The 12688-nt window shown below is 46.6% G+C and overlaps 1 protein-coding gene across 1 annotated transcript in view; it reads left to right on the plus strand.

The window, feature by feature from the left end:
• Positions 1-3489: 3489 nt before the first annotated feature.
• hpca (hippocalcin) overlaps positions 3490-12688 on the plus strand; it is a 36775-nt gene continuing 27576 nt past the window's right edge. Inside the window, exon 1 of the mRNA XM_056420406.1 lies at positions 3490-3730. The gene's annotated coding sequence lies outside the window, so the exon portion shown is untranslated. The remainder of the gene's footprint in view (positions 3731-12688) is intronic.

The following is a 12688-nucleotide window of genomic DNA, read 5'->3' on the forward strand; positions in this document are numbered from 1 at the left end:
CTCCACGGAGAACCCTCCACAGAGAACCCTCCACGGAGAACCCTCCACAGAGAACCCTCCACGGAGAACCCCCCCTCCCCCTGCCTCCTCCAGTCAGACACCAGAGAACCCTCCACAGAGAACCCTCCACAGAGAACCCCCCACGGAGAACCCCCCACGGAGAACCCTCCACAGAGAACCGTCCACAGAGAACCCCCCACAGAGAACCGTCCACAGAGAACCCTCCACAGAGAACCCTCCACAGAGAACCCTCCACGGAGAACCCTCCACAGAGAACCCTCCACGGAGAACCCTCCACAGAGAACCCTCCACGGAGAACCCTCCACAGAGAACCCGCCACGGAGAACCCCCCCTCCCCCTGCCTCCTCCAGTCAGACACCAGAGAACCCTCCGTGCGGCTCCGCTTGCGACGGGTCGCCGAGAGGTCCTTCGACCTCCCCGAGGTCATCGGCCCACCGGCGAGCGGCCACCGCTACTCACTTCTGACGGATCGCCGTGTGGACAACCTCCGGTCCACGAAAGCTCGAAAGAAAAGTCCACGGAGAGAAAGTTGTCGTGTTATTAGCGTGATCAACGTCGGTCTCGGGGCGGTGTGTCGCGGTGCCAGTTGTCAGATTCCTTAAAACACACGCGAGTCCCCCGAGAGCGGCGAATGACACCGAGACCTTCGGAAAGCAAGCCCCCCCCCCCCCCATCAATAAATAATGAAACATACCAATCGCGTCGTCCGACCCCAACAAACAAAGGTCGAGCGGTTCCAACGACGCCTCACGACTTTCAGGGGGGAGATGGAGCTCGATGGCATCGCAGCGCGGACGGAGTCTTTCTAGAATCCACGAAGGTGGAGGTCAGTTCTCTCCGCCCGGCGACCGCCCCGCCCGGCGACCACCACGCCCGCCGCCCGGGCGAAGAGTAGTCGGCGGGGCGCGTGACGCAAGAAGAGAAAAAAAAAAGTGCAACGACCGCATTGAACCCGCGGCTCGGAGGAGGGAAAGTGCCAACGGTACGCAAAAAAACGCCTGCGAGACGAGAAGAGAGGGAGCGAGTGGGGGAGGGGGGGTCGGGGGGGGGGGTAATTCAATCCCATCAGCGTCCTCGTTCGCAGGACAGTGAGACCGAGAGACGGAGTTATGAAATAACTCATGAAATAAGCCGAAGCTGAGTCAGGTGTTCGTCTCGCCATCGGTGAAACAGCAGAGAGGAGGGAGGAGGGGGGGGAGGGTAACGGTAACTCCTCCACTCCTTTTTTTAGGTCAAAAGGTCACGGAAGAAAAAACCCGTCCCATCCGCTCGTATCTTGAATAACGTACGAAAACTCGGAAGGAATGACTGTTCCGGAAAAAGGCTGAATACGCAAAAAAATCCAAGATGGCTGCCATAAACACACACTGTCTCATGTCTCCATGACAACTGCTGTGATTCCTTCCCCCTCTTCTTCGTTTACATGCCAGTGAATATCTTCACAACAACACATCATCAATAAATGACTCCCATCAATCAGACGCAGAAGTTTTAATAAACTTTGTCACCACACACACACACACACACACACACACACACTGAAGAGCAAGAAGAGGTGCAGCCGAGAGGGAAGCTGCAGAACAAGTGAGGAGGAAGAGGAAGAGGAAGATCTGAGGAAGCTGACCACGTCTCTGGAAATGTGTTTCTGCTCCCAGCCGTAGGAACGCTGTCATTTTCTATTATTTTGTTCCTAAGTGGGCCGGCGGTCCCTTCGGCGAGGGGCCGGCGTCACTCGCCGACTGTGAGTCATCTCCTTGATGGAGAGAAAAAAAAGAGGAGAAAAAAACTTCCCACAGCAGCTCGATGAAGTCCTGTGAGGTGTGACGATGCGCGTAGGGCTGATGTCTGGCTCAGATGGCAGCATGTGTGTGTGTATGAGTGTGTGTGTGTGTGTGTGTGTTGAAGATGCGAGGTTGAGAAGTTGCCCTCCAAATGTCAAAGAGCATTAATTAATTGTGTTTACATCCTCGTGTTTATGAAGCTGGAGTGCAAACGTTGTAAATTTGAAGAAAAAGGGGAAGAGGAAAGTCCAAATATGTGCAGTACTTTATATTCTGCTCGGCTGAGGCGGAAAACGAGAAACACTGAGTGAATAAAAACAGACTGAGTGAATAAATCATGACACGACTCCTTCTCCCCGAAGACAAGAGACAGATGAAAACATCACAGGTGAGGACACTGTAATCCTCCTCAAAGGAGTACAATACATTTAAAAAAAGGTATTATTATTATTACTACAGGAATACAGATTGTATTTAAATATTTATATATAAATATATATTTTTTCAAATATATAAAAAAAATATTATGACTATTATTTTATCTATTTGTTTTGTTTTGTATTTAAATATTTATATATAAATATGTATTTAAAAATACTTATGCTTATGACTATTATTTAATATATTTATTTTGTTACGTTTGTTATGTACCATGTTATGTACTAGATATAATAATATAAATATATATATTTATTTGTATTAATGGCATATTTCTAGCACTTTTCCTCGTTAATGGGAGGACTGAGTCACGCTTTCAAAGATGGGGGGGGGTTGCTTTATTGGTATTTTATATTGGTAATATCGGTTCCAATTAATCGAATTCTAGCAATAAATATTGTGAAATGGGAAAAATGCGAAAAAGTTGCAATACCACACGTGACCACTAGTGTTTAGTAACTGAGATTTAACCATATATTACAGTCATGTGTCTTATATTATTACATTTGTGTGATATTCTGTAGAGCCACACACTATGATGAAGATAATGAAATACTAGAATCCCAGTGCTATAATATAATAAGATGCTTTATCATATCCGAAAAGATATATTGTAGTGATAAAAGAGGCAATAGCGGTATAAGCACAATATTCTCTCTCCCCCGGGTCAATAAAGGAACATTGCGGTCATATTTCACAGTGACCTCTGAGCAATCTCCATCTTCATCTCCATCTTCATCTCCATCACCGAGAAGTAAAACCCCAAAAAAATGTGGCGCAGAAAATTATATCAGCGTCATCTGATGCGCCATCACTCCGAGTTGTGACACATCACATCTATCTGGGTTTCTTGTGGGAGAGAGAGAGAGAGAGAGAGAGAGAGAGAGAGAGAGAGAGAGAGAGAGAGAGAGAGAGAGAGAGAGGATGAAAGTAGGAGGAGGAGGGCTTGTGCGCATCGTCCGTGCCAATAGGCGCAGCGCTTTCTAATTAAAACCCTACCACGTAATCCAGGCGTCCCCTCATCCACCCCTCCACACACACACACACACACACACACACACGCACACACACCACCCTCCCCGGTTTGAATCCACTCCACCAGAGCTCGCCACCTTCAACACACCGTCCTTCGCTGCCTGTTCCGAGGAAGAGGAACCGGCACCAGCAGCAGCACCGCTGCGTCCTCTCGCCCGCTGCGGTGAGCAGGGCTCGGCTGCTGTAGCCAAAGGAGGAGGGTGGTGGTGGTGGTGTTGGGGGTGGGGGGGGGTGGGGGTTCCACTTTGAGCCAGTCAGCTCGCTGCGATGAGTGTGCAGTAAGCAGCAGCAGCAGCAGCCGCAGCAGCCGCAGCAGCGGGGAGCGCGCATCGGAGAGCCCGCAGCGCCGAGCACCAGGAGCTCCGGGGAGCCGCGCGTCAGCACCGGCCCGTCCTGCGCCCCGGACCCCGACCGCCAGCCCCACACAGCCGGACACACCGCCTCGGCTCCATCGGGTAAGGAAGGAGGGGGGGCCGACATTCGTATACACGTCGCAGATGCTTTTTTTTAGCCTATAACCTTGCTTTGTTATTATTATTATTTAAAAAATCTATTTCGAGTTTATTTTTCTTCCGTCACGCCGTCGCTGGTGTTCCGTCTCGCCGCGGGGAAGCGACGCGTGTCGGCCGGGTAGTGCAGCGACGAGGAGCCGCCGTGTGTCCGTATACGCATTCCCCTGTACCCCCCCCCCCCCCCCACCCCCCGCGCTCAGGGTTGTTTGCATTGAGCCAGATGTTTCTTCTTTCCTCTGTGCATCACACTCAGACTGACACACACACACAAAACAAAAGGACCACAAAAACAACAACAACAACAACTACTACTACTACAAAGCTCTTTGTTAATGACAACGTTATTGCCCGTGCGATAATTTTTTTTGAAAAAAGATTATTTATGAATGATTCTAGCACGAGGACACAGAGGATGGATCCCTCCAGCTCTCCTCCTCCTCCTCCTCTTCCTCCTCCTGTGTCACACATGTGCCCTCATCTCCCCTGAGGGAGAAACAAGGGGAGAAAGAGATGAATCGCACCCCGCTTGTTTCTCCACTTACTCATCATTAATTATATAATACTCCCTTTGACACTGAAGAGTATAAAGTTATTCCCGGTGCTCCGTCAGCCTCCTCCTCCTCCTCCTCCTCCTCTTCCTCTCGCTGCTGCGTACTCATCCGCCTCCCGGGACGAGCTTTAGGATTCACGTTGGAAATCAATGAAATGAGGAGCAGCTAGGGGGGCTTGTACGCCATGGCATCTCCCATCAACATCTGTCACTATAGCGGTGAGCCCCCCCCCAGAGACTCCGGCCCTGCTGTGCTCCACTGATGTGATACTTGTGTCTTTTGTTCTTCTGCCCGTACGACGCCGCTTTCATATTCAGAGTCAGCTGGGATGTTGGGCAGGAGTCAGACGGGCGGTCAGAGCGACACCGGAGGCTCAGCGTAGTCGTCATTCGGGGGCGGGCCGATGATGATGAAGAGAGCGATGAAGGGGGGGGGGGGGGGGGCGATGTGGACCGACGGTCGGAGAGGACGGCCCTGACACATTAATAATAATAATAATCATTTATTTTATATAGCGCTTCTCAAGGCACCCGAAGTCGCTTTTCAGAGTCCAGTAGTCATACACACATAGTCGTCCCGGTGGTGGTAAGCTACATCAGTAGCCACAGCTGCCCTGGGGCAGACTGACGGAAGCGTGGCAGCCAATCAGCGCCTACGGCCCCTCCGACCACCACCAACATTCATTCACATCCATACGAACCGGGGTGAGGCTGCGGTGCATGTCTTTATGATGGTGGGGGAAACCGGAGTACCCGGAGGAAACCCACGCAGACACGAGGAGAACATGCAAACTCCAAACAAACTCCCATGACCCCACCCCCCCACCCCCTTTTTTTCAACCGAGGCTCGCTGTTTCTACGTCTTCCGGCAGCGCGAGGAAGGCCAGTGGAAGTCTTGCGGGACCAACACAGATAATAAATAGAGCAGAATCATGCAGAGAATAACAAAAGGAGAACACGTCTCGGTGGCAACGCCGAAATGGAGAGGAAATGGTTGTTTATCGTCAGGAGAGCTCAGACGCCACCTTTTTATCTTTTGTACTTTATTGTGAAAAAGCAATTAGCAAATAGCACTTTGCCTTTTTCTCGGTCCGACATGCGACCGCTTTTCGTTCTCAGATTTGTGAAGAAATCACACAAAAAGCTCCACTTAACCAGAGTTGTGCTGAAAAGAGTCTCTTTGAAACGAGTCACTTAAAAAGCATAAAAAAAGAGATCTCTAGTCAAGTAAAACTAAAAAACACGAAGGGGCCGTCGGCGTTGTGCGAAACAGGACAGAGATGGATGAAGCACGACGCAATCCATTGAATAAAAAAATACGTTTATAACGTCATAATCCAAAAATCACATGGACATCTTGTCCAAGGGAACCCGTGTCACGCTAACTTCCAGAGTTGACCTCCCCCAAAAAAAAACCTGATAACAAAAATGGCATTCCTGCAGAATTATTGCTCAAGCCGAGAAAAAACAAAAAAAAGTCCCGATGACATCACTATGACGTCACCGCCCAGGTTTCTCAGAAGCCACCGTCCAGCTGCTCCTGATGACTCGTTGACTGGATTTTCCCGTGGAGCTCTTTTTGCTGGACCACAGCACCCATCATGTAAGCAGCTTGGACACGGTGGCTTATTACATGTTTATAAAGGCTTTGTAAGCCCTCTCTCTCTCTCTCTCTCTCTCTGGGGCTGTGTTTTCATATATACGTCAGGGGGAGTGGAGATGTGGCCTGCGTGGGTCGACATGCCGGCCCTGTAATCTGCCCTGATCCGGGAGGGTTGGGCATCTCCTGGCCGAGAGAGAGAGAGAGAGAGAGAGACTTCTGGAGGTGAACCAAAGATGTTGCGGATCAATCCCAACGAGACGCTCCATGCGGCTTAGAGCGCAGCCGGTGGTGGGTTCGGTCGAAATTAGAGCATTTCCCCCCCCCCCCGCAATGGACTCCAGTCGCATGCCTTTGCCTCCGTATCACCAGATGTGGAGCTGAATCATTGGAAGCAGGTCTAGCTGCTCTGTCGCCAGTGAATCCAATCAAAAGGACGCCTGGCTGCAGTAATGTGGGAGAGCTGGTGTGTGTGTGTGTGTGTGTGTGTGTGTGCGTCTTCTCGCAGGAGCACAAATACATGAAGTTGGAAACAGGAACGAGCGGCGGGGTTGAGACAATTAAGAACAAACCATCTCGAGTGGAGATTTGTTGAACTAACAGTAATTGGGTCGACTTCCCCTCCGGGTCTAGCCACCGAGAGCCTGAAGGGGCCGCCAATTAACGACTCGGGGTTTAGCTAACGAAGTCATCGGGGTGAACCGGCGCGTATGCGCGTTTCTTTTAGCGTAAAAAGGGTCAACGGCTCTCTGCTGATAAAACAGATTAAATGAATACCGTGTGGTGGTGTAAACAGGAAGTAGATTAGTTGCATTATTGCAGTACTCTTTAGTAATAAAAAGGTTGGGCTTGATACTGAAGATCCTCTTTAGACTTTAATAGTTGGATTTTTTTTAATGTAGTTTTATCGCTGCAGGTCTTCTGTCTCTTTCTCTATGTAAAACTTACTTAAAAATGAATACGTACGAATTAAAGTTTATTAGGTTACAATAACTCCTCTTCCTTTGTGTTGTCGTATTATCTGGAGGGAATTTATGCGTGAAGAATGAAGCAAAAGAACCGCGTTTAAAAAAAGCGATTATTTCTCTCGCTTCTTGAAAAAAATAAGATGTCTCACCCAATTAGATCTCATCCTGACCCTCATACGTTTGCCTCTCATCGTCTGTCAGTAAAAAAAATTGTTCTCTGCCCGATTCAAAAGGCTAAAAGTGAGTTTAATTAATCTCTTTCGACTGAGCACACAAGGCCTAACAGGAATCTGCCTGTCCTCCCCCCTGACTCTCCTCGGTGGTTTTCTCTCTTGATTTTTGATGCCTCCCTTTTGCTTTTCAAACAAGACTTTAGCAGCCGCCGTTTTCTTAGCTAACGCTGCCGCGGGGATCATGCGATCGGATGCGCGAGCTAGTCTGTCCACGGTTGATCTCGCACTCTACGTAAAACAAGTTGTGTGGCCGATAATGGCGGCGAGGCCTAGTGGTTGTGGCGCCTAAATTGCTTTTGTTTTGCTTTTTTTTTAATCTAAGAAATGTCTATTTTTTATTGCTGGTGAACGGTGACTTAGCTAACGGTGAAGTGGTCGACCGGTCCACGCAGCGTCCTGAGTACGCCGCTTTTCAAGTGATCAAAGAGGAAGGAAAACATACTTAATAATAATATCTTCCATTTCTGCCAATATATCTCCTTAAAAATGCTCCACGCTGGCCCTTTAAATAACCATCGAATCAGAAGAAATTCGACTTTACAGAACCAAGAGCGCCGATTGATGAAGCAGCAAAATATGTATGTAAAATCACATAAAAGCACAAATCACAGCTTCAAAAGCAACATAAAAACTTATTAATGAAATGACAGATTTAAAACAAATAGCAAATCGCTAACGTAATTAAAATTACAAGTACGTCCAGTGTTCAAAGTCAAGAGGTGATACAAACAGAGACATGAGGTATTTAATTCCAATCGGTTATTGGATTTTTCAGCTACATTTTGATTATGTTTATTGATCGGTGGCGCACGGTTTCTGCCTTTTTTCTTCTTTTGCTGCTTTCTCTCTCCGGTGGGTTTTGTATATAACTTGTGTATGTACTAAACGTATGAATTACATTGATTTCTAGATTTTTGCCGTCCCTTTTTGTTTCATTATTGATTGCTGTCTGTAAGCCAAAAGCTTTTGCTCTCTGAGTGAAAACGTGAGGAATTTTATTGAAGACTAACCTCCAGCTGGGGCTCTACCTCAGCCACAGAAATACAAACAGAGGTGGCTGTTGCACCTATATATATATATATATATATATATATAATGTGCCTGTATATATATAATCTAGGTGCCTGTATATATAAATATATATATATATATATGTGCCTGTGTATATATATATATATATACAGGACTGTCTCAGAAAATTAGAATATTGTGATAAAGTTCTTTATTTTCTGTAATGCAATTAAAAAAACAAAAATGTCATGCATTCTGGATTCATTACAAATCAACTGAAATATTGCAAGCCTTTTATTCTTTTAATATTGCTGATTATGGCTTACAGCTTAAGAAAACTCTAAAATCCTATCTCATAAAATTTTAATATTTCCTCAGACCAAGTAAAAAAAGATTTATAACAGCTGAGTGTTTGTCAAGGCTCAGGAAACCCTTGCAGGTGTTTCGAGTTAATTAGACAATTCAAGTGATTTGTTTAATACCCTACTAGTATACTTTTTCATGATATTCTAATATTTAGAGATAGGATATTTGAGTTTTCTTAAGCTGTAAGCCATAATCAGCAATACATCAGAATAAAAGGCTTGCAATATTTCAGTTGATTTGTAATGAATCCAGAATGCATGACATTTTTGTTTTTTTAATTGCATTACAGAAAATAAAGAACTTCATCACAATATTCTAATTTTCTGAGACAGTCCTGTATATATATAAATACACAGGCATATATATATATATATATTTGTTATAGAGCAGTATTGTCACAGTGAAAGGAGTGAAAGAAAATGTTCGCTGGTGAAAAATTACAGGCCGATTCATACCATGACAGCATCAATTAAGCTCAGCCCCCCCTTCCCCCCCCCCTCCCCCCATCAGCCTCTCGCACAGGCTCCCTGGGCAATAACAGAGGGCCAATCAGAAATAGAAAAATCGATGCGGCGCCGGCTGGCTTGGATGCATTTACAAGCAGCCGTAATGACGTAGATGTCTTTTCTCATTTCATTTCGGCTGCTGGTGCAATCGCGTTTTGCAAGGCACCATGAGTTGTTGTTGTTTGTTTTTCTTGCGCAGCGTTGTGATGTACTGTAGTCGTCTCACAGCTTTGACTTCCTAATGAGAATTAATGACGGGAAACAAGGAGTTAGCATCCGCGTCGGCGGAGCAGGTTGAAATCTCTGACTTTACGATGGGAGAAATACTCACGAATGCTTTGAGACGGGTCAAAGGTGGAATACGTTTCCGTGAGGTTAGGCATTGACCACACATGGTTTTGATTGGTTGAGAAGATTTCCATACGAAGAGATTTATTTAGACTTATTGAGCCACACTGAGTCCTGGTATCTGTGCGGCCACGACGGACCTCATAGGAATGCTCCCGTTAGCTCAATAAGTAAACGGCTGTTTGTCATCGTCCCTCCAGAAGTGGGAGGACCTGCCATCGTAGCAGGAACACAAACACCTTGTTGTTCTCCTTCGTCTCCGCGTCTGTAAATAGAACGACCTCTGACCTTTTCCATGCAGCAGATCCGGATCTTAATATAGGCCGAGCGGCGAGCGTGAAGCCTGCGAGGCCGATCGCTGTGTGGAGACACGCATCACCAGATTGTTTCTGTGCTTATGCTGACACATTCATCACCCGATGGTTTCACAGTGGATTTCAGCTCGTTGTTTATCAAGTCCGCCCCACAGCATCACTGTTTGGGTTCACAGCTCTCACGGCGCCATTTCGTAGCTGTTTTCTGAAAATAAATAATAAAGTGTGCACCACACAGCAGAAAGACCCAGTTAGTAGCGACTAGCTGGCGACAACCGCGGAGCAGTTAGCGCCCAAAGAGGCGGATATTTCCCTCCAGAGTCTTGAGCTTTTAAATGAATACATAAAGAAAGATATTACAATAGGAAATATTAGGGAGAATATTATTATGAATGTATTACGAAGCATAAGGGAAAGACTGTTTTCTCTGTTCAAATGTTGAATGTAAATAGCAAGAGTTAATGTTTATATGTATGTCGCATGAGAAAGTATATTAGTTAGCATTTCAGAAATGTCGAAGCCGGTTGAAACCCGTGACGTTACTTTAATTCGGAAAGTAATTTACTCGACTTTTATTTTGAAGGAACTTTTTAGTTAGCTGACCGGAAGTGACCCGTCGTCGCGACGTGACGTTTAACCTCTCCATGCTGTTGTTGTATTAGCCAACCGGATAGCGCCACCTATCTGAATATGAAAGAACCAACCTTTGAGCTCAGTGATTGGCTGTTTGGAGACTAATATATCGCTGTGGGGGGAGGAGCCTATGGGGCTCAGGTCGCGAGCCTCGATTGTTTGTTCAAACTTCTTGCCGTTAAATATTGTGAAACTTAATTCACCGCATCCGGAGCCTGATTTCCATCATCTGCCAAGTGCCCAGTTTCAGAACCTTAATGGTCTTTAATTCGCCGGTTGGCCGGAGACTCGACTCCAAATGAACCGCGGCGCCGCTCCGTGACGGCTGGACGTGTACACAAGCCACTGTTTGTATTTGTGTTCATTGAAATTGCTTTCGTTAGTTATTTCCCATGGAGCCCCGGTGTTTGCTAATGGGGGTATATCCATTTAAATGAATAATGAATAACACTTTATGATGCACAATAACACATAAATAACACTTTGCCAGAGCGAAATGTAAAACTAAATCACACCTTGTTTTAACGGATTCATAATTCCTTCACGTATGTTTGCTTGTACATCATTTGATATTCTTTGTCGAAAAGTGGGGGAGGGAGGGGGGGTGACACGACCTGTACAGCGCGGACACTGCGCAGGTCGCGGCGTTGCATTGTGGGATATATCTTCCCCGTCGCCGTACGCCTCTCAGCGGTTGCGACCGCGTCGGTCGCTCGCGAAGGGCAAATTCTCGCAGAGTCAGCGGTTTCCCTTCCTGCTGTTATTTTTAGACGCTTTCTCTCTTTTTCTTTTTTTTTCTCTTCTTCTTCTCATCACCAGCACACACAAAAAAAAGGAAACGTGAAAGCGAGGCAGCTGTGACATCGTTTACCCGAGCCAATCTCAGGCCCCTCCCCCCCCCCCCAGCCCTCGCTCAAGACATTGAGTCAGTTAGATTGTGGTTGTGAGAATGCAAAGTAGAGGCTAAATCCTCTTTACGTAAGTATATTAAAGAGCCATGTCCTTTGCGTGGCATTAGTGTGATTGAACGTGAAGATAACGTGGTTTTATATTCGGAGGGTAAAGGAGGAACGCTGTGAAGGATAAATATCCTTATTTGCTGCCGGTGTGAAGAGGATGAAGCGATGTGGCACACTCCGCCAAAAGTGTTTTTCAGGATTCATTCAATACGGTTGTTTCGTGAGTCACACGTTTTTTGTTGTTGAAGGATGTGTTACGGGAACGTGTTGGATGTGAGGTGGGACGTCAGCCAATGAGGGAGCGGTAGGTGTGGGGGGGGGGGGGGGGTGAGATCCACAGTGTGCCGGTGTTTCTCCTCCCTGGGTGATTAGAAAAGGTCATACGCTACAGAGGATGTGTGATGGGAGGGGGGGGGGAGGTGAGGAGGGGGGAAAAGGGGTGTCAAAAACTGTGTAAAGATAGAAGATGGAGAAAAAAGAAGAGAAAACGAGAGCCAGAGGGGTCGTATTCTTGTCGTCAGAGATGCCGACCTCCGGAGCTCCGGAGCGCCACGTGATCGCAGCTTTCCCCTTTTCCCCTTTTCCTCACTTCCCCTTCTCTCCATCACGATAATAACAACAATATCATTCGCTGAGAAATTGTCAAAATGCAAGTGTCAACATACATTATTTTGTTCCACTGACGTCTCTGTCCACTGAGTGGACGCCGATCGGTTGCATCCGCTATTGGTAAATCCATCACTAATTTAATGAACTACTATCAGTTTACTACATTGGGCTTGACCGTTAATTAAGAGTAAAGACATCGTGGGGAAACGGAGCAGTTATGATCACAACAATCAACTCTGAAAAAGGCCTTGTCAGAAATTGACACCGGGGTCTGTAAAATCTAGCCAAAGTCTTCTTCTATACATTCTGTTCAGCAGGTTTTTCTGGTAATTAAAGAAATATATATAGTCTATATACAATTAACCACATTGTTCTGTATTCTCGTGTGTGAATCAAATACGACTGAAATGTAATTTCTCATTTAATTAAGAGCTTCGGTGCAAAATAATCAGATTTTCTGAGAAACTTGAGTCGGTGTAATGATTTCAGGCGTACGTGGCTTGCACTGCGTTGGTAAACGGAGGCGCTCAACCCAAAAGGAGCGTCACAGCTCAGCGCCACACCTTCCTCGCTCTATTTTTCAGCCCCTCCCACCTCGTCAGTCCAACTGCCTTCACCTGTTCACTCAGCTGCCTCTGATCACTAATCAAGTCCCTAGTTAGGCTCCTCCCTCCCAGACACACCTGGCCATGATTGTTGTCTCTATCTCAGTTTTTCAATGCCAGACTCTCCAGAACTTGTTCTCAGATGATCTCCTGTTGCCGGTTAACCCGCCAGCTCGACTCCCGGTGAACCGACACCAGC

This window comes from Pseudoliparis swirei, chromosome 1, assembly GCF_029220125.1.
Source record: "Pseudoliparis swirei isolate HS2019 ecotype Mariana Trench chromosome 1, NWPU_hadal_v1, whole genome shotgun sequence".
In the NCBI taxonomy this organism is placed as follows: Eukaryota; Metazoa; Chordata; class Actinopteri; order Perciformes; family Liparidae; genus Pseudoliparis; species Pseudoliparis swirei.